This window comes from Diceros bicornis, chromosome 24 (genome assembly GCF_020826845.1).
Source record: "Diceros bicornis minor isolate mBicDic1 chromosome 24, mDicBic1.mat.cur, whole genome shotgun sequence".
Taxonomy (NCBI): domain Eukaryota; kingdom Metazoa; phylum Chordata; class Mammalia; order Perissodactyla; family Rhinocerotidae; genus Diceros; species Diceros bicornis.
Window position 1 is genome coordinate 5605149 of NC_080763.1, and position 21702 is coordinate 5626850.

At 38.8% G+C, this 21702-nt stretch overlaps 1 protein-coding gene across 10 annotated transcripts in view; it reads left to right on the forward strand.

Annotated features, from left to right (window-relative positions):
* Positions 1 to 858: 858 nt before the first annotated feature.
* Positions 859 to 21702, forward strand: part of KTN1 (kinectin 1) — a 102746-nt gene continuing 81902 nt past the window's right edge. For 6 of the 10 annotated variants that reach the window (XM_058566983.1, XM_058566981.1, XM_058566989.1 and 3 more), the window contains exons 1-2: positions 876 to 949; positions 15826 to 15927. The gene's annotated coding sequence lies outside the window, so the exon portion shown is untranslated. Of the gene's footprint in view, positions 950 to 1555; positions 1639 to 15825; positions 15928 to 21702 lie in introns of all 10 variants that reach the window. The other 4 variants (XM_058566982.1, XM_058566990.1, XM_058566985.1 and 1 more) reach the window with 4 other exon arrangements.

Sequence of the window (21702 nt, forward strand, 5' to 3'; positions counted from 1 at the left end):
CTATCCACACTCTAAAAGCATTTGAATCATTCTGAGCTCTCATAACGTTTGAGGAGAGCTTGGAGTGTTTTGTGTACGTTCTGAGCAGTGCCTGGCATTTTGTGGGAGATGGATAAGCAATAAGTAATGATAATCAACACATCTCATTTGCCAGTGGACCAGGAAGATCGCTGCCATCCTTTTAGCAAAGAGCAAACCAGTAAGCAGGAATTCTGGCCAACGTCTCCTTTCTGCTGCAATTTCTAGTTATTTTTACCCTGGCCTAATGAACGGCCACCAGCTGGCGGACACAACAGCTTCATAATATTTGCACACAACTTATTTGGGTCGGTTTTTAATTCCTCTTTCCATTTGAAGCCAGGGTTGCCTGAAGGAAAATTCACAGAGAAGCTCTGGAGACAGAGTAACGGAAGATTCCGTTTTCCAGTGATTTCTGGGGCGAAATCGGGAATTGGCAAGGTGAAATTTAGTACCATTTACTTAAGGTTAAAAAAATAAAAACATCCAGTGTGCGTGGGCAGGTGGTGCTTCAGTGGGAAGGCCCTGCAAGACGAAGCCAGCTTTGGGAGAAGGAGAGAGAGCAGGACTCATGAACGACGGGAATTCCGCTGGGCCTCCCGCCCGAGCTCCCACCTCCACCCAGCGGCCGGACTTGACCTCGGCAGCAAGCCCCCGCCTCCTGAGCCCGCAGGACGCCGGGGCTGACCGGAGCGCGCGGGCCGCCGCCTGTCCCTTTAAGGGGCCGGTCTCCGGGCTCGCCGCCCCGACGCCGGGACGTGCCGGGCCGCCCCGCCCCGAAGCCGCCCGTTTCCTGCCGGGCGGCGCGACGGCACCTGAGCGGCGGCGGCGGCGGCGGCGGCGGCGGCGGCGGCGGCGCCTCGGAGCGGCGGCCCGGGTGGTAGTGCCGGCGCCGCCGCGTCTTCCCGGTCTCCCTCCCCGGCCGCGCCAAGTAAGGGCGAGCAGGCCGCGCCGGGCCGGGCGCCGGCCGCGGGGGGAGGGCGGCGCCGGCCGCGGGGGCCCGGGGGCGGAGGGCCGGTCGGCGGGGGCGCGGCCCGGGGCCCGGGGCCCGGACACCGCCCGCCGGGTAGGCCTCGGGCGCCGGGCCGGCGCGGCGGGCGGGCTCGGAGGGGCGCTCGGCCTCGCCGGCCGCCCAGGGCCCGACCCCGCTCTGCCGCGGCGCCGGGGCCGTCTCCCGAGGGCGAGGGTGGCCGGAGAGGGCCCCGCGGTGACTGAGGCGCCTATTTTTAGCCGGCTCGGGGGGGGCCCCGGCAGGGCGGGCGGGCGGACGGAGGGCGCGGGCTCCGCGGCGGCCCTGGCGCGCTGGGCCATGCGTGCGCCATGCTGGAATTTCAGTCCGCGCCGCCCGTCCGGAGCCCCCGGGACCGGCCTCGCCCCCTTCCGGGCGCCCCCGCCCTGTGCGTGTCCCTTGGTCGCGGCGGCGGGCAGTTGGGTATGGGAAAGTCGCGCGAAGGGCGAGTTTGGGAAGATCTGTGGCCCGCCCTCGACCCGGGGAAGTTACCCTTTCCTCTCCTGAGGGGTGTGTCTTCCTTCCCAGGCCCCCTCCCCCTTCTGGCGTTGGGATCTCGGCAGAGAACCAAGCTGGCAGCCGAGGGCAGTCGTGCTGCAATCCGACACCAGGTATGGGGTGTGCAGCCCCGCACGTTGGTGGCGAAGGAGCACGTGTGCACCAGAGGTGGGCAGCCCCAGACCGGAGCACATTCCAGCCTCGCCAGCTACGCCTTGCTTAGGTTAAAGAGCAGGCTGTTTAATCCTAGCCGTTTCTTCTGGGAGGAGGGAGGAATCTACATTCGTAATGGGGCGTATAGGGGAAAAGGATCCCTAGCAGGGGTCTGAATAAGCACCGCTTAAAACTTACAGTTGAAGTTAACTGTTCAAAGTTGTAAGTTTTTTTCAGGTGCTTTGAGGAAAGCCTTGAAAAATGTAGATACCCATAGCCTGCTAAAGATAAACACCTTGGGGCAAACAAAACACTCTGAATTGTGTAAGAATTGCCTTAAAGTTTGAATACTTGCCAAATTAGGTGGCGCTTGTTCTCCCTACATCACCTAGCAGGCACATGGCAGCAGTCTCCAGTTTGGGTAAAACCATTGCTGATGAGACTGGGATGATTGTCCTAAGAATAACACTGAAGTACTCTTGAGTTTATCTGTATTTTGGGTAGACATACCTTGCTATAGACTTTCATATTTAATGTATTCTCTGATAGACAAGGCTCCCTCTCCCCTCTTGAGTTCATGGATCTAACAAGAAGTAACAAGGTTGGCTTATTTGTAGGTTCTAAGAAAAAGTCACCCCTCCTACCCCAACACTGAGGTAGAAAGTTCTCTTAATTTTGCAGCATCAGCAGTCATAACAGTGTGTATCTCTGTCAGGTGTGCTTAGAGAATGAGGTGTTCTATTTACCTGTCTGAGCTTCATACTCATACTGAAAGTTAAAATATTACAAAGCCTAATGAAAAAAAATTTTTTTTAAACAGTTTTATTTATTTTTTTGTGAGGAAGATCAGCTCTGAGTTAACATCCATGCTAATCCTTCTCTTTTTGCTGAGGAAGACTGGCTCTGAGCTAACATGTATCACCAATCCTCCTCCTCTTCCCCCCCCCCCCCAAAGCCCCAGTAGATAGTTGTATGTCGATAGCTGCACATCCTTCTAGTTGCTGTATGTGGGATGAGGCCTCAGCATGGCTGGATAAGCGCTGCGTTGGTGCGCGCCCGGGAGCCGAACCCCGGGCTGCCAGTAGCGGAGGGCGTGCACTTAACTGCTAAGCCAGGGGGCCGGCCCTGAAGATTTTTCTTAAATGTATTAATCGCTTTAAAATTATAAAGGATACTGGGTATTGTTTAACCCTTTTTTGATGACTCAGGGCCAACATTATGATGAGCCATTAATTTATGATTTTGTTTCCACTTTAGTCTTTTCTGTATCTTTCCTTAATATCAGTAGTCTCTTCTGCTTGATGCAAGTGTTTTGTTGGGTCTCTCATCCCAAGCCTCCTTCTAGTTTATAGGCTTTAATGTGTTTTTAGTAGGGAGAACAATTTAATAATTAGATGTTTAATAACTGTCAATATGGCTTTTCTGAAGGGCCTAAGAAGTGAAGGCTTTTTTGAGGCTTAAGTTCTAAAGGACCGCTGTTAAAATTGTTAACTTTTGGTAAGTTCTTCACTTGAATTTTACCTGAAATGTGTGGAAGATGTATTTTTAATTGCATCCTTATTATTTTTTTTATGGCAAAGGAAGTTTTAATCTAAAAGATCTCACAATACTTTGTAAAAAAAAAAAAAAATTGTTAACGTAATGATTTCAGGAAGGTTTTGGGTTTCTCAGGAATCTGACCTAATATGCAATGAGGAAATGTAGAAAGACCGTGCTTTACAAGAACATTCAAATATTTGAGGATAATGTCTTATTAGCTGCTTGTGCTGTGTACTGTTTATGTTTTTCTTATTTTGAAGGTAGATCCACAGTATATTTAGAGGCTGGAAGCAAGTAGTTGTTTCTTTAGAAGTGACATTAATGATTACTCTTAAGCATAGAGTTGAGTTTCATTGCTTCCTCTTTCAGTTTTTGTGAACATGACTTTGGGTGTTCTGATCTTAAAAATGTAGTTTATATGCAAATCACAGGGAAGACGTTGGTTTAGATAAGAATATAAGCTATTTTTTCTGTAAACAGAACATTAAACAGAAAGGGGAAAAACTTGAAGTGCCATGAACTAAGGAGTTTGATTAACTTAACCATCTGTGTCTGAGTTCTAGAAAAAGAAAAGTAAGGACAGTTTATAACCGTTTGTGTACCGAGCTCTTGAGTTTTTTCGGTGTTTGAGAGAGATGATGGCAGCGTAAACCTTTTAAGCTTTCTTTCTCTTTTTAATGGTATAGGCTTTTGATTGGTTTTGTGTTAAAAAGATAAAGTAGGCAAAATATACTTTTAGTACTAAGAATGGTTTAAGTAGAAACTAATAGGAAATATAGTATTTCTGATGCATAAGAAATGTTCAACTCCTTTTAAAAATACGATTTAGTATTTTACATATTTCCTTAACTCCTGCAGGCTGATTAAGAACTTTTAGCCTTAACTTAAATCTGGTTTCAGCAAAGTGATTTGTACACTAAGTGGAACTTAATTATTTATACTCACCTCCTTCCAGGACATTCCTTTTTGGGTTTCTCTCTTCACCAGCTGCTTTGCTCATTCTGTTTTTATGATTTGCCCTTACTCTTGAAGTTCAAGTGCTCAGTCTTTGGTTCACTTTTCTCTTTAATTTCCCTGCTGATGTCATCCAGTGTCATGGCTTGGAATACCCATATGCTTATATCTCCAGCCCAGACTACCCTCCTGCATTCTAAACAGCCTGTTCTCCGTTTCCACTTGGTTGTGAGGTAGTTAAGTCAAACTAAACTTCCATGTTCTTCTTTAAAGCTGCTTCAAGTGCCATCTGATTCATCTCATTTGATGGTAGCTCCATGCAACATTTAGGCAGAAAAAATGTTGGAGTCATCCCTGACTTATCTCTTTCACACTTGACATTCTTGGCTTTATCTTATCTTGAAAATATATCCAGAATCAGGTCACTTCTTACCACCTCTGCTGCTCACTAGGCTGGTCTAAGCCATTCTTATCTCTTGCCTACATTTCTGCAATTAGCCTCCTAACTGGTCTCCCTGCTTCTACCCTACAGTCTCCCTACAGTCTTTTTCAACACAGCAGCCAGATCATATCACTCATCTCTTCAGAACCCTGCAGTGACTTCCCATGTGCAGAGAAAAAGCCGAAGTCCTTAGGGCCTACAAGGCCTTACAGAATGTGGGTACCCCTACTCGCCCCTTACTTTTCTTAAGGTTAGCTCCTACTCTGCTCCTGCTTATTTCCCTCCAGCCCCACAGGCTGCCTTTACACGGGCTGTTGCCCCTCCTTGGACCACTTTTTCCCTAAGATATCTGCATGGCTGACTCGCTTGTCTCCTTCAAGTCTTTACTCTTCAAATGTTTTTCAAAGAGGTCTGCCTGACTATTTTATTTGAAGCTGTACTCCCTTACTTATGATCCTCATATCCTGTTCTCTTTTCTCCATAGCACTTGTCACCTTCTGACAAACTAATTTCCTTGTTGATTCTGTTTATCATCTCCTCTCTCTGTCCCCAAACACACACTATAACCTCTACGAGGGCAAGGCTTTTTGTCTGTTTTGTTTATTGATGGATCCTAAGGGTTTAGGGCAATGCTTGGCACATAGGTGCTCAATAAAGATTTATTAAAGATTTGTTCATTACAAATTAATTAAATTCTTATTCTGCAGTTCCTTACTGTAATGGATACCTCATTCTTGGACACATGTAGTTTTCAGTTTGCTCCTTTCCTAGGAACAGAGAGCAGAAGAAAGTGGCAGGGAGCCTTTGGGAACTCCTTGGTGGGAGGAGTGATGTTAGAATGTGGTGGAGATCTTTTTACCCGCCCCATGTGATTAGGACCATTGTTTAGGACCATTGTTTAGGTAGTTCAGAGTTGGTTAAAGTAAGAACTCAGAATATCTGTGCACTTTTAGTGTTTTATTTTAACTTAAAACATTTACTTTTACTTTTATTTACCTGTCTTTTGTTTGGATCCATCTCTTTGAGTAGGGGTTTCTTGATTCTTTTTTTCCTATAAATTATACCCTAAAAGCATTGTCTGTGATTTCTAGTATTGGTTTCTTTAAAGTGGAATGAAAATGTAGGCACTGGGAAACTTTCCAAGTTCAAAATCTTTCTAGATTTTTCAAATCCTTTATCCAGACCTTTCAAAGGATTTAACTTAGTTTTCATAGAAATAACAGCTTTTGTCTTTATTCTCATATTTAATAGAGATTTATAGAAATAAGCGAGTATACAGGAGAGTAGACGCCTAGCCAGAAGCATTTAGCTTTCTGTAGACACTGGCCATGTATTTTTACCAAGGGGAGAAATGTCATTTAATCCAGTGAGAGGTCCTTTAAGATAGCTTCCATACTGAATAGGGGCCGTAGGATCCTAGCTACCTACTGTTACTGGAGGAGAAAGTCATTCCACATTTCTTTATTTTAACTTTGAGTAACCCCTATAGTTAGTTATCAGAACTTATATGATTTTCAGTAATTATATTGTCTATCAAGAGACCTGATGTTATGCTATATTCTCAGTGGAAAATGTGGGACAATTATTATTTATTTTTGCACATGAGACATTTAAGTTGCCGTGGAAACAGTCTGGTCTGGTGTAATAAGCTGGAGGTCAGTAGTTAGGAGACCTACAGGTCTTAGACCTTATTAATTCTAAGGTTTTATGCAAGTTTCTGATTGCTAACTTTATATCATGTGTGGTGTAGTGGAAAGAGTGTGGATGTTAGAGGGTCTGAAGAGCTTGGGTTTGAATTTGACTTTGTTAGTTAGTACCACTTACTGTATGTGTGAACTTACCTACCTTAACCTGCCTGAGGCACATTGCCTTGCTTATATTATCTTAGTACGGAGTTGCTGCATTGGTGACAGCTAACAGAGTGCTTATTTGCTGTAAGGCTCTATAAACACTTTATGTACAGTATTATATTTAATCCTGTCAGCAACCGTACGAGATAGGTACTATTTGGTGGAAACTAGGGAGGGGGGATAAATAATTTGTCCAAAGACATAGAGCAAATAAGAGTGGGAACCTGAATTTGAACTGAGGTATTCTAACTCTAGAGTCCATTCTCACTCATTGAGCTGTTTTGTAAGAATGCTTTCTGAAAAAAATAAAGCACTGTCTGTGTGCAATTCTGATGTTAGGTGTTAGAAAGCTGCATTAAGGTTATAAAGATTTTTTTCCACTGGAGTTAGAGGATTAACTCTTAAAGTTAGTGATTTAATTTGAGGACTAAAAGTCTTCCAAGTGGAGAAAATAGTAGAAGCTACTTAAAACCAAATGCTGTAAAATGATATATATAGGAAACAATAGGTAGACTATGATTCTCTTAGTTTCCAATAAATTTTTTCAGTCTTGAGTCCTATGTATGTGCATTATGAATTACTGCCATGTGATCGTGTAGGCTTTGCTCAGTGGTTATCTCAGAAAGGCCAACCCTGGTCACCCTACTTAAAATGCATATCCTCTCTGTTCTTTGTCTCAGCCTTGATTTTCTTCATTGCGCTATCAGTCACTTAACATTATAATACATGCTTATTTATTTATATGCTTGGTATCTGTCTCACCTATAAGAACATAAGCACTATGAGGTGGGAATTTTGTCTTGTTCACTGCTGTGGAGTATATTTCTGGAGCTTAGGTAGTGCTCAATTTGATGAATGAATGAATTGCCTGATGTTTGAAAGTGATTGGGACTCATTGAACCTTTTGCTTTACTTGTCATTTGTGCCGTCCTCCTTCTCCAGTAGCTTGGCTAATTGATTTACATGGAATGCCATGTAAAGTGAGACTTGAAGAATAAGGGTTTCAGGTTTACTCTTGGGGTTGGAATGGAAAATAAAATTTAATGCACAAATTTCAGCAAAGATACTTCTGTGCTTGGTACCACTTAATCTTGTTGGTCAGTAACATAAGTGTTCTGAGTGAAATATGTACACAAATAAATAATTTAGTGATTGCATGTGTTTTTTTTTTTTTTTTTGTGAGGAAGATCAGCCCTGAACGAACATCCGTGCTAATCCTCCTCTTTTTGCTGAGGAAGACCAGCTCTGAGCTAACATCTATTGCCAATCCTCCTCCTTTTTGTTTTTCCCCCCCAAAGCCCCAGTAGATAGTTGTATGTCATAGTTGCACATCCTTCTAGTTGCTGTATGTGGGATGCGGCCTCAGCATGGCCAGAGAAGCGGTGCATCGGTGCGCGCCAGGGTCCGAACCCGGGCCGCCAGTAGCGGAGCGCGTGCACTTAACCGCTAAGCCACGGGGCCGGCCCAGTGATTGCATTTGTTTAGGTCTAATTATCTTTGAAATAAATTTGAACAAACTAAGTTGTACATTGACAGCTCCCCAGTGTTCTGAATGCTGTGTTGCTAACCTTCAAGATGTTTCCTTAAATCTTTAATGTCCACACACAGGTTGAATTCATTTATGTGCTTCTGACCTGTATTTGCTTAGTTTATTGGGAAGACATGTTTATTTGAAATGTGCTCCATAATTATTTTACATAATTTTTGTAACCTGCATGTCTGAGATTGGCTGAACAACATGATTTCTGTGAAGTGAATTTCTCAAGCTTGTCTCATATCATTTGGTACTTTCATTTCTGGGTGCAGTTGTCAGGTACTGTGATGTGTAATCCTTGTGGTTGGTACACTAGTTGCTGGGTGAATGGGAATAATTTCTTAAATGGCTTCCAATTTGACCTAGATATTAACTGTAATTTTAAGTTTAAATTGGATCCTTTGTAAAAGTAGCTTATTTCTTTTGCTCTTTGTTTTTTTGGGGGGGAGGAGGTTCACACTGAGTTTTAACTTGAAGGAAGTATTTCTGAGCTTGAAGTTTTTGGAACACTTTTCAAATAAAATATATATTTAAGATTAGCTTTGGAATCATGCGTAAAATATAGCCCATGCAATTACTTTGTCTCTTGGGCATAGGGGAGAAAAGAAATGCTTTATAATATAAATTAATTGTAAAATGAGTAAGGATGTATTCTGGTCTACTCTTCTAGCATTGTTTACCTGGCATAAATAGGTGAGTAATTATATTCCGTATCCTTTCATTTTTATGTAACCTTCATTTAAGCAAAAAGTCCCAGCAGCATCTAAAATAACATACTACTTTTGGTGTAAAGAGAAGTTTTAGTTACTCCTCTTGTTTGCTCTTTCTGATTTCTTAAGGTAGCTTTGTGTTAAGTCAAGAAACCCTGGATATTTTCTGTAAAAATTTTAGAAGTTTCTTATTTTAAAATATTTGCTTTTATTTTCTTTTTGGAAAAATTTGTTCCAAAGTATAACTTTCTAGAGATATTCAGCACTGTCATAATTGTATTAATTTAAGAAGCAGGGAAATGTATACCTGTTTGCTTGTCTGTTTTTAATTTACATTTACCTCTTCCTACTTAATTGTCTTTTTATTCTTTTGTCAAAGGTTAAAAACAAATATCAAATGATCAGGTGTACAAGAGAATATAGAATGTATCTATACAGTTTAAAGATTAAATATAACATGAATATCTGTGTATCAAATACCTGTGTACCTTTCACTCGGCTTTATTTAACAATTTTTTTCTTTTGAAATTAGCTACATGTAAAATATGTGTAAGATAAAGAATAAAGACACAGTGAACAGCTGTGTACTTAGTACCCGGTTCAAGAATATTATCCTAACTTTTAATTTCTTTATGTACTCCTCCCCCCAGAAGTAATCACTATCTGTTACATTTGCTTTTTTGTTTTAGTTTTGCCACACCTGTTTGTATCCGTAAACTATTTTTTTTCTATTTGTTTTTGAACTCTATAAATGGGATTCTTCTTTAAGAGTTTATTTGCAACTTTCCCCCCTCAATTTTATGGTCCTGGTATTCTTCCACCATGTTGTATATAGCTCTAATTCATTCACTTTCACTCTTGCACGGGATTTCATTGTATGAATATTTTCCGATTAGTTATTACCTGTTGATGGGCATTTGGGTTGTTTCCAGTTTTCTTTTGCTGTTATAAACAGTGCTGCTATGACCACCTTGCATAGGTCTGGTCTCTTGGTGCACTTGCACACATACGTGTCTTTAGGATAGTGTTTTTTAAAACTTTTTCATTACCACTTATGGTAAGAAATAAATTTTACATTATGAGACTCAATACATTGTCAGATGTACACATATATAACAAAAAAGTTTCTTGAAAAAAAACAACCTGTGTGATGTTAGTCCATTTCATTAAAAAGGAGAATGCTAACCAAGGCCCACTAAGTTGATTTTTGGTACCCACAAATGAGTTGAGATTTGCAGTTTGAATAAATTGTTTTGGACCTTATATCTAGTTGGGTGTGAAATTGCTGAGTTGTAGGAGAGGTATGTTTTCAGCTTTACTAGGTAGTGCCAAATTGTTTTCCAACGTAATTGTACTAGGTTATTCCCCTCACTAGTGTATACATGTGATGCTCCACATTCTTCCCTATACTTGATATTGGCACATAATAAAGTCAGACAGCCTATTTGGTATGAATTGATATCTTGTAGGTTTTGCATTTCTGCTTACAGAGAGGAAACATCTTTCCAAATGTTTGCTAGCCATTTTTTCCTTTTTCTGGAGTAGCTGTTCCTTTTTCTGTTGGGTGGTTTTTCTTTTTGATTGATAGCAGTTCTTTATATGTTCTGAATACTCATTCTTTGCTGATTGTGTATTACAGATGTCTTCTTCCACTTTGTGGCTTGTCTTCTCACTTTCTTATGGTCTTTGTTAATAAAAGTTAAAAATTTTAATTTAGTTGAATTTATCAGTATTTTCATGTTATGATTTATACTTTGTGTCTTGTTTAAGAAACTCTTCCCTATCTCAGGGTTATAAAGATATTCTTGCATGTTGTCTTAAAAAATTTTATAAACTTAAAAAGTTTTTTCAGAATTCTTTATCTGGGATTGATTTTTTTTTCTTCCCTTTTATGCTGCTGTTTTCTTTTCTCCATAATTCCACTGTTTAGCATTTCAGTTTGTTTTTTTAAGAACTGAAATGTGGGAATTTAGTAGATGCTTTGAAATGATTCTTTGAGTTATTACTTTTATGCACTGTCCACACCTTGCTTTTAGAGTCATAAGAATGTAATTATGTAAGAATGTTAAAATATGGATAGAGTTATTCAGTAAACTTTGAAGTCTCCACTCCCCCCCCACCCCGCATGACATTCTAAGAGATTTGTAAACTTCTCAAAGTGATGCCACTGTTTGCATGTGGTTTTCTTAAGTTGTTATGGACATTTGTTGTGAAACAGTCTGGTTAATTATTTCCTTAAAGCAGCAGCTCTTTGTGCTTGGTAGTTTGCAGTTTCACCACAGTGTGCACTATGAGCGTGGATGAACTTCTGTATACCCAGTTAGTACTCAGTATACATATAATCCGAGGATAGATCTCTCTTCAGTTTTGGAAATTCTCAGCTCTTTAAATATTGCTTCTGTTATTCTATTCTCACTTTTCTTCTCTTGATAAACCTATGTTGAAGTCCCTTAAGTTTATCCTTTGTGTATCTTAATCGCTCTTTCAATTTTTTTCTCTTTATTTTTCTATGCCTCCTACTAGGTGAATTCAGTACTGTGTAGCAATTTACCAATTTTTCTTTTACTTTGTCCATTCTAGGGTTTATTCGGTCTATTGAATCTATATGCCAGTATCTACAATTTTCATTTCTTAGATTTGGAATTGCTTTTTCATGTACGCTTGTCTGTTTCAGTTCTGTTTTTGTTTTATAACCTTTTTGCTACTTTATAAAAAGACTCCCTTATTGCTCTGACATCTTCAACGTGTTCAAATTTAAAAGTCTTTGTCAGACTGTTCATAAAACTGGTATCATCAGGTGTGAATTCACGTGTCTGTTGATTTTTTTTTTTCTCATCAAATTTCTTCTTGTGTTTTGGATTATTTGTTAAGCTTATTTTCAGCTTTTTTTTTTTTTACCTTTTCTCCCTCAGAGATCATTCCCCCCCCCCCCCGCCCCGAGAATTATTTATTTGTTTTTCAACTTTTTCTACCTGGCCCATTGTGCCTCTAGTTGCAAACTAGGTCTGTTATGGAACAGTAAAAAAACCAAAGTGGAGAGAAGTATTTATAATATGCAATCATATACTAAGGGAGATGAGAATGTGTGTATATATATTGCTCATATTAAAAGTACAAGAGTATTGAGTGAAATCTAAAAAATGCTGGTTACTTATAGGGGAGAGAAGCACAGTATAGAAGAGCACAGGGGTACAATCTGTGTTTGAATTTTTCTTTTTCTTTAGACTTGACTTTGGAGCCATGTAAATATTTTACGTAATTATTAAACAAAAATTTAAAAAAATCCCTAAAAATCATAAATAAAACAAATGAATCTTATGTGTATTCACTTGGTGGACACCAGAGTGAAACTATGCCAAGTGACTTTAAAACACGATAACTTGACTGTTTATCCCCGTTGGCATATACCTTGGGCAGAGAGTGGAGGAAGGATGACAAAAAAGGAAAACAATTCTTGAACTACTATAATCATAATCTTGGTGGTAATATGTATGTTGTTATTCCAATACTGTGTAATATATGTATTGTGAACTGAAGGAAATGAGTGATTATGTTGGTATTGTTGAAAACTGAGATTTTTGGCATGGTTGAAAGCAGATGTGGTTTTTAAGGTCAGTGAAATTAAGTAAAAACGCCATGGTACTAAATTTGGGTAGAAGCATCTGTATGCATTCATGCAGAAATTTAGCTTATTAAAAATATTTGCATTTTCTGGCCCTGTTGACTAAAAAGGCCTAGAAACAATGACCAATCCAGTAGTGAAAAGCAATCCTGGTGCCCACATTGTGGTCTTTAAATACCTTTTCACAATAAAAGTCACTAGAGCTCAAAATGGGCATTTTCAACTCTAAGGCAGGAAATGTATGGGATGAGCCTGCATATTAATTATCTATTTCTGTGTAACAATATTACCACAAGCTTAGGGGCTTAAAACAACACACGTTTATTTTACCACGGTTTCCGTGCATTAGGAGTCTGGGCACTGCTTAGCTGGGTCCTCTTGTACAGGGTTTCACAAAGCTGCTATTATGGTGTTGACTAGGGCTGGGGTCTTATCTGAGGCTCAGCTGGGGAAAGATCTGCTTCTGAGTTCACATGGTTGTTGGCAGCCTTCAGTTCCTTGAAGGTGGCCCAACAGAAAGTTCTTAAGAACTTGACGTGTGACCCTTTCCTTAGGCAGCTTACAGCGTGGCAGTTTGCTTCTTCAAAGCCAGTAAGAGAGTGTCCTAGTAACAAGGGTTACAGTCTTATGTAACATAATCATGTACATGTGATCACTTATATCCTGTCACCTTTGCCATATTTTATTGATTAGAAGCAAGTCACAGGTTCCACTCACACTTAATGGGAGGAGATTGCACAAGGGTGAGAACACCAGGAGGCAGGGACTGGGGGGGCACCCTAGAGTCTGTTTGCCACAGCCTAGAGCATCTTATCAGAAAGCAATAGAGCGACCAAAAACTATGAGGGTAGTGTCAGAACAGCCCAGGAGCTGTCTTGAGTGAGATCTCATTGGCCAAAAAGGGGACAATTTGAAATCAATAAAGATAATAACTAATGAATTGAAATAAATCAAATATGTTTAATCTGTGAGTTTGTAATGATAGTAAAACGTTAAAAAAAAAACCCTGATGAGCTGCTGTTGGAGCAACTCATTTTGACAACTGCTAAATAAATAGAAGTAAGCATTTATCCTATTTTTCTTATGATTTGTATCTCAGAGTAATCAAATAGGTCATGAGAGAAGTTTCTTTCTACAGATGTATTCTACCTAATGAAGAGTGATAGACTTAGAGTATCATCATCTTGCTTCCCCTAATGAATAACGTTTAGGCAAAGATCACCAATCTTGCTCTACTAATGTCACAAAGAGCAAGACATCCAGACATTAGGTACATCTTTTTAGAAGTATGCCGCGCTGTCTGTGCCTTACTCTTGCGCTAAAGTCTTAATTCTGCATCTGATCTAGCTGTTAAATTTAACTACCAATTTATAGGAAGTAGAAAAGACAAAAAAAACTTCTTAAACACTACAAGGATACCATCAACAAAGTTCATACTGGGAATCTGGACAGGACCAACTATCTGGTTTTTCCAACCCCAAATCCTAAGAATTGCAAGAAACTGAATAATAAAAAGGGGTGATAAATGAAAAGAGACAAGAAATAAATAACACAGAATAACAAAAAATATTTACAAAGCAGTTGGGGAAATGTGAATACTGGCTTGATATTTGATGTTAAGGTCTTATTGTTAATTTTAAATTTGCTGTGAGACTGGGTATTTTGTCCACTTTCCTCTCTAGGCTCAGAGCAGAAGCTATAGCTCTAGGTAATAGGTTTGCAAGCTGATTATTTTTCATACATCTTCTTTCTCCTCCTCTCCCCTCCTTTTCACTTTTCCTCCTCCTTCCCGTCCGCCTGAGCTGTACAAATACTATTCCTATCCCCAGCCCTTGGCGTCGAGAAGCAAACCTGATTCTGTTCCCTTGCTGTTCCCTGTAGGAGCTGAACTTCTGACCTTTTGCCTACTATAGAGCCAGTATCCAGCCATCTTCCCCTTTTTTTCTTCCCTACACTCCATTTTAGGTATAGATTACTATTTTGAATTTTTATTGTTTCTGACTCAGGGAGATGTTTATCTTAGTTTTCAGTTCAGCTATCTTTTTTTTTTGATAATCTTTTATATTTCACCTGTCATTTTAAATGTTTAGAATACAAGCATCCTTATTGGACGTCTTCATCTTCATTTCTACCTATTATAATCTTATTTGTTTTTTGAAGCTTAGCTCACTGTATTCTGAGTGCTCTAGTTTAGTCATCTGTTCCCTTCCTTTGCTCAAATCTGACCTCTTGTTGGGTTTTATTCAACTCTATAGAACAAATCTGATTTTAGTATCACACTAATTTGTTATGATTATAAAATTAAATTCCTTAAGCCTTAAAGTGTGATTCTTGTTCCTGCTTGCTGATCTCTCTTATCCTATGTTTCTTTAGTCTTTTTGGGAGTACAGGTATCCTTTGCTAGTCCAACTCAGACTGAATAATGTTTTCTTTTTTGAGGTGCGACTGGTATCCCTTGCTATCTGAACTCTTGCTTGTTGTCTCAAACTCAGGAACCAAATGTACCTATCCTTTCTTTAATGATTTGAATTTATTCTTGAAAAGCCTGCTGCTAAGTGAAAAGCTGTTACATGAAAACGTATTTCCATTAATTTTCATGGGAAATTATGCTGTGTTCCATCTCAACCAACCAATTTTCCACATAAGAAAATATAATCTAGGGGCCAGCCCGGTAGCACAAGGGCTTAAGTGCGTGCACTCCGCTGCGGTGGCCCAGGGTTCGCCGGTTCGGATCCCGGGCGTGCACCAATGCACTGCTTGGCAAGCCATGCTGTGGTGGCGTCCCATATACAGTGGAGGAAGATGGGTATGGATGTTAGCACAGGGCCAGTCTTTCTCAGAAAAAAAAGAGGAGAATTGGCAGATGTTAGCACAGGGCTGATCTCACAAAAAAAAAAAAAAAAAAAAAAAAATAAAGGGTACATTTAAAAAAAAATATAATCTAGCAATGAAGAGTTTATTTAAGTATAAACAACAATTTGAAAATAAATAAATACACTTTGAACATTAAAATGTAGTATAAAATGAAGGCATATTCTACTTGTCAAAGGAAGAGAAAACTTGGTGGTGGTTGGTAGAGTGTCGTTATTTGGACAGTCTGTTCTTTTTGTACCATCTTCTTCACTAGTTTCAACCTTTCGAAGCTCAGAGTTATCTTGCATTTAGTCTGCACTTAAAAGTCAAATTGTGGCACAGGTAAGTACCTTTAGCGGGAAGTAAAGGCCAAACACGAGTCCCTTAAGCAGTGTGGAAATAGAACACAGGCAGAAAAGACTGAAGAGAGGTAGGAGGTTCTAGCTCTGCATCCCTCTTGCTTGGCATATGTACACAAAGCAAAATGTTCTGGGTTCCTCCAAACGTGTGCATTGCATCAATACATCTGATGTATTCCAACTGGAAACCATTGTGTTAAATAAATCATTGAGTGTGTCTTTGGCTGAAATTATAATGTTGAAATTTCATTCTTTATAGAATATTTATTGTGTGTATGTTTTAGGTGAACAATCACTAACACCAAAAAAGGCCATTGTTTGAAAAGTAGTACTTTTCAAGTGCCATTTTGCTGAAAACCGGTTAACTGGACAATTCATTATGTGAGGTAAGTCAGTAGACTGAGGTAGCATAGTATGCCTACTTATCTGACTCGCTATTGGAATTCCTGCTGTTCCAGCTAGGGAACTGAAAGAGTTTAGTAACAAAGGATAAAATAAAAATCTTATTTTATGAAACATTATTTAGTTGGTTTGTCCTTTGTTCTCCTCTTTCGAGATATCCTTGTGTTCAACACATCATTACAAGCTGGCAAGCTTGTCTTAGCATTATCCTAGTAATTGATTAAAATATTAGTAAGGTCAGGCAAAGAACAGAGCCTTTGATACAGGATTAAGATACTTTCTAAACCATTAATTGGCAACTTTGGGATATGATCATTGAACCTTTTAAATTATTCCCTGATTTCTACTACTATTCAGCCATGTTTGGTACTTATCTATCTTGTCTCCAAGGATAGCTTGTCTACTTTATCAAGTGTTCTGTCAAAGTCAGACATTCCTATAATATGTTTGGGGTTTTCCTGATTTAGTAAGCCTTTTATATATATAAAAAAAAGAGAGGCATTGGAATGACTTGTTTATAGTAAATAACTTTTGATGCTCCTAAGTTTTTCAGTTAGCCATGTTGTCTGGATTTACCCACAGTAAATTCACCACTTTTTAGCTTGCCTACTCTCTGCTATTTTTAGTACATGACAGCTTTTACTTTTTTTTTTTTTAACTCTTCAGGCATCTTCTAATAGTGGGGAGAACAGAAGCCTTTCATGGATCTTGAAATGTAGGATTGTGGCAGCTGTGTACTGTCTCTTGAAGGCAGTATCTATAGTTGCATGGTTCTTGAGGTTGTTGTGTAAAGGTGGTTTCTAAGCAGTGTCCAGAGCAAATGGCCATAGGATAGGGGCCTCTACTTGTGGCTGCATTTTATTTTTTTCCGGCCTTATTGAGATATAATTGACATGTAACGTTGTGTAAATTTAAGGTGTACAATGTGACGATTTGGTATATTGCAAAATGGTTACCACAGTAAGGTTAGTTAACACATCCATCACCTTGCATAGTTACTCTTTTTTTGTGTGTGATGAGAACTTTTAAGATTTATTGTATTAGCAACTTCCAAGTATATAATACACTATTGTTAACTGTAGTCACCATGCTGTAAATTACATCTCCAGAATTTATTCATCTTATAATTGAAAGTTTGTATCTTTGACCACCTTCATGAATTCCCCCTGCCTCCCCTTTGCAGCCGTTGATCTACTCTCTGTATCTATGAGTTTGGTTTTTTAATCTTCCATATATGGTGGAAGAGATCATCTGGTGTTTGTCTTTCTTTATCTGACTTATTTCACTTAGCATAATGCCTCAAGGTCCATCCATGTTGTCGTAAATGGCAGGATTTCCTTCTTTTTTTGTGGCTGAATAATATTCCACTGTACATATACATACTACATTTTCTTTATCCATTCATCTGTTGACTAACACTTAGGTTGTTTCCATGTCTTGGCTGTTGTAAATAATGCTGCAGTGAACATGGGGGTGCAGATATCTCTATGAGATAGTGATTTCATTTCCATTGGATATATACACAGAAGTGGGATTGCTGGATTATATGGTAGTTCTGTTTTTAATTTTTTGAGGAATCTCCATACTGTTTTACACAGTGGCTGTACCAATTTATGTTTCCACCAGCAGTGCGCAAGAGTTCCTTTTTCTCCACATCCTTGCCAGCATTTGTTATCTCTTGTCTTCTTGATAATAGCCATTCTGACAGGTATGAGGTGATATCTCATTGTGGTTTTGATTTTCATTTTCCTGATGATTAGTGATATTGAGCGCCTTTTCATGTACCTGTTGGCCATTTGTATGTCTTTTGGAATGACGTCCAGCCCATTTTTTAATTGGATTATTGGTTTTTTTGCTATTGAATTGTATGAGTTCCTTATATATTTTGGATATTAACTCCTTATCCGATATATGGTTTGCAAATATTTTCTCCCGTTCCATGGGTTACCTTTTCATTTTGTTGTTTCTTTTACTGTGCAGAAGCTTTTTAAGTTTCATGTAGACCCATTTGTTTATTTTTGCTTTTGTTGCTGTGCTTTTGGTGCCATATCCAAAAAATCCTTGCCAAGACCAATGTCAAGGAACTTTTTCCCTATGTTTTCTTCTATGAGTTGTACGGTTCAGGTCTTAACATTTAAGTCTTTAATCCATTTCGAGTTAATTTTTGTGAGTGTTGTAAGATAGGGGTCCAGTTTCATTCGTTTGCATGTAAATATCCAGTTTTGCCAACACCTTTTGTTGAAGAGACTATCCTTTATCCATTGGGTATTCTTAACTCCCTTGTCAATTATTAGTTTACCATATATGTGGGGTTTATTTCTGGACTCTTGATTGTGTTCCATTGGTTTATGTGTCTATTTTTTTTTTTTTTTTTTTGTGAGGAGATCAGCCCTGAGCTAACATCCGCCAATCCTCCTCCTTTTTTGCTGAGGAAGACGGCCCTGGGCTAACATCGGTGCCTATCTTCCTCCACTTTATATGGGACGCCGCCACAGCATGGCTTACCAAGCAGTGCGTCGGTGCGCGCCCGGGATCCGAACCAGCGAATCCCGGGCCGCCGCAGCGGAGCGCGCGCACTTAACCGCTTGCGCCACCGGGCCGGCCCCTATGTGTCTATTTTTATGCCACTACTGTACTGTTTTGATATACTATACTATGATATACGTACTATAGCTTTGTAGTGTAGTTTGAAATCACAAGTGTGATGATGCTTCCAGCTCTGATCACTTTGGCTATTTGGAGTCTTTTGTGCTTCAATACGAATTTTAGGATTGTTTTTTGTATTTCCGTAAAAATATGCCATTGGAATTTTGATAGAGACTGCGTTGAATCTATAGCTGTATGGCTTTGGGTAATATGGGCATTTTAACAATATTAATTCTTCCCATCTGTGAACATGTGATATCTTTCCATTTATTTGTGTCTTCTTCAGTTTCTTTCATCAGTGTCTTATAATTTTCACTGTACAGATCTTTCACTTCCTTGGTTACATTTATTCCTAAGTATTTTATTGTTTTTTGGTGCTATTATGAATGGCATTGTTTTCTTGTGGCTGTATTTTAGATTTCTCATAACTGATCACCTTTGAACCTCTTAAGTCGTATTTCTGTTGTCTGGAAGGGAGTCTTTGCAGTCACAAATTTTGAAGGTTCCCTGTCTACAGTGTTTCAGTATGTTAACTAGATAATTTATAAACCAACTTAAAGAATGTGGGAATTCAGTTGGTGAAATCCCAGACACTTACTTTTTTTCTTGGAGGTTGTTCTTAGCAAGATAACTTCTCTCACTGTTTTTTGCTTAGGTTGCTTATTGGGAGTGATGTCAAAAGAATAGAGTCAACAGCAAACAAAACTTTTTTTTTTATTATTTATTATTTTATTATTTATTATTATTTTATTTATTTATTAATTATTAAAATACAGAAGTTGTACTTATTTCCAATTCATGGTAATTTTATCTGAACTTTTAAAAAATTTTCTGTTATATTTTCCTTTTGCAGCTTTAAGAACATTATAATCAAGTCCATGTCGTGATAAAAAGTCCTTGATTTTGTGTTTCAGAGTACTGATGGACACAAATAGGATTGATGTATACTGTATTTATGAAGGTTTATTTTGAAAGAAAATCCAAAGAAAGGGATGCTACATGTATAAAGTTATTTATATTTTGAAGTTATATTATGAAGTAGACCTTTTTTTTTTTCCTATATTTGTGCTGGTTGCCTTTTAGTCAATTAAAATTTGACAGTGGTATTCGTTGAGTGCTGTGTTGGGCTCACAGATAGTAGGTGGGAGAGAACATACGGATCAGTAGGAGAGTCACTCATTTGGTATGTTAAACTTTCAATGGTATAAAGTAAACCTTGAATAATAAATAAAAAAAATCTTCAGTGAACGTTTTTTAAAACCATAGTTCTCAAGGTACAATTTCACAGAAAGGTATAAGATTGTGAATATAAAAGCAAATGTTGCTTAATTTCACTGCATGGGAATATTTCTTTTCTTTTCTCTTTGATGAGGAAGATTAGCCCTGAGCTAACATCTGTTGCCAGTCCTCCTCTTTTTACTGAGGAAAATTGGCCCTGGGCTAACATCTGTGCCCATCTTTCTCTGCTTTGCATGTGGGATGCCTGCCATAGCATGGCTTGATAAGCAGTGCGTAGGTCCCTACCTGGGATCCGAACCTGTGAACCCAGGGCCGCTGAAGCAGAGTGCGTGAACTAACCACTATGCCACTGGGCCAGCCCCCAATATTTCTTAATTTTTAAAGATTCTTTAACTTTACCACGGGTTAATAATAAATTTATTAACGGAAGTCATGTTCCAGAAAAATATGAAAATGAAAATAATATAAGCAGTTTCCTTGCCCTATGTTAGTTCCTTAATTTGTATGTACTTGCAGTTTGTGTGTAAGATTTGCTATTTGTTCACAATTTTGTTGTTTGTGTAGACTTTTTATGTATTTAGACTTTTGTATGTCTTTTTGCTTTCTCTTAGAGGTGGGAATTTGATTGTGGAATGATATTAAAATAAAAATTGACATGTAGGCTGTAGAAGTGTAGAAATTGAAATGTAGACTGCGGAATAGATTGTACGGTCTTGGAAGAAATAATCAGGCTTTTACTATGATTTAATTGGTGTACTTGATTGTAAAGTCCTGTCAAGGTTTGTCCTAATTTTTTATGGCTTTGTCCGTGGAAGCTCTGAACACTGTAATTGAAGGGCCAGAAAGAGAAAATTCTTTGCTAGTACTTTTTCCACTGGCTTCCTGAAAAGTTTATTAGGAAAAAGGTGAGCTGTTATCCCTGTTGAAAGAGTTTTGTAATATTCTCAGTCATATTCTGGCAGGAAGGAGTATTGCTCATTTACAAAAACTACGATCTGGATTATTAAATTTCAGATAAAGCATTTTTGATTGTTTGCTAAGTGAAGAATCAGTTGTGTTTGTTACACATAGCTGACAGACTTACTGCTTCTGAAAACTGAGTATTCCAGTGTTTAGCTGGATCTGGAATTCTATGTTCATGGTCATTGTTTCTGTGGAGATTTTATTCCATTAACCTTTGGCTTCTATGGCTGAGAAAACAATTATTTATAAAAAATTAGACTTTAAATAATGTCTAATTTTATTCCTTTATAGGTAGGTTTTTCTATGTTGCTTTTAAGACCTGCTTTGCATCTTTTGTTATATACAGTTTTACTACACATATGTTTATGTATAATTCCTTTTTTTAAATTCTGTCCAAATTTTGTTGCCCTTCTGGAATTGGAAGGTTTATATCTTTCAACTGGTTTTGAAAATTTTCGGCCATTATCTTATCAAATACTACCTTTCTTGGTTCTTTTCTCTCCTTGAATTCCCATTTAACTATGGGACCTTCTCATCTCTCCTTCATGTCTATTAGTTTTTTTTCATATTTTCTCTAACATATTCTTTTGTGCTGCATTGCCAGTTTTTATCAGATCTATCTTTGATAATTCTTCAACTATGCATCATTATCAGTCCATTTAGTTTTTAATGTTGACATGTCTGTGTATTCACATAGGTGTGTGAATGCTCACACACAATTTACAGTTTCTTTACTTCTTTCTTTTTTTATTTTTACTTTTTTATTTTGTTGTGAGGAAGATCGGCCCTGAGCTAACATCTGCCAATCCTCCTCTTTTTGCTGAGGAAGACCGGCCCTGGGCTAACATCCATGCCCATCTTCCTCTACTTTATATGCGATGCCTGCCACAGCATGGCCTGACAAGCGGTGC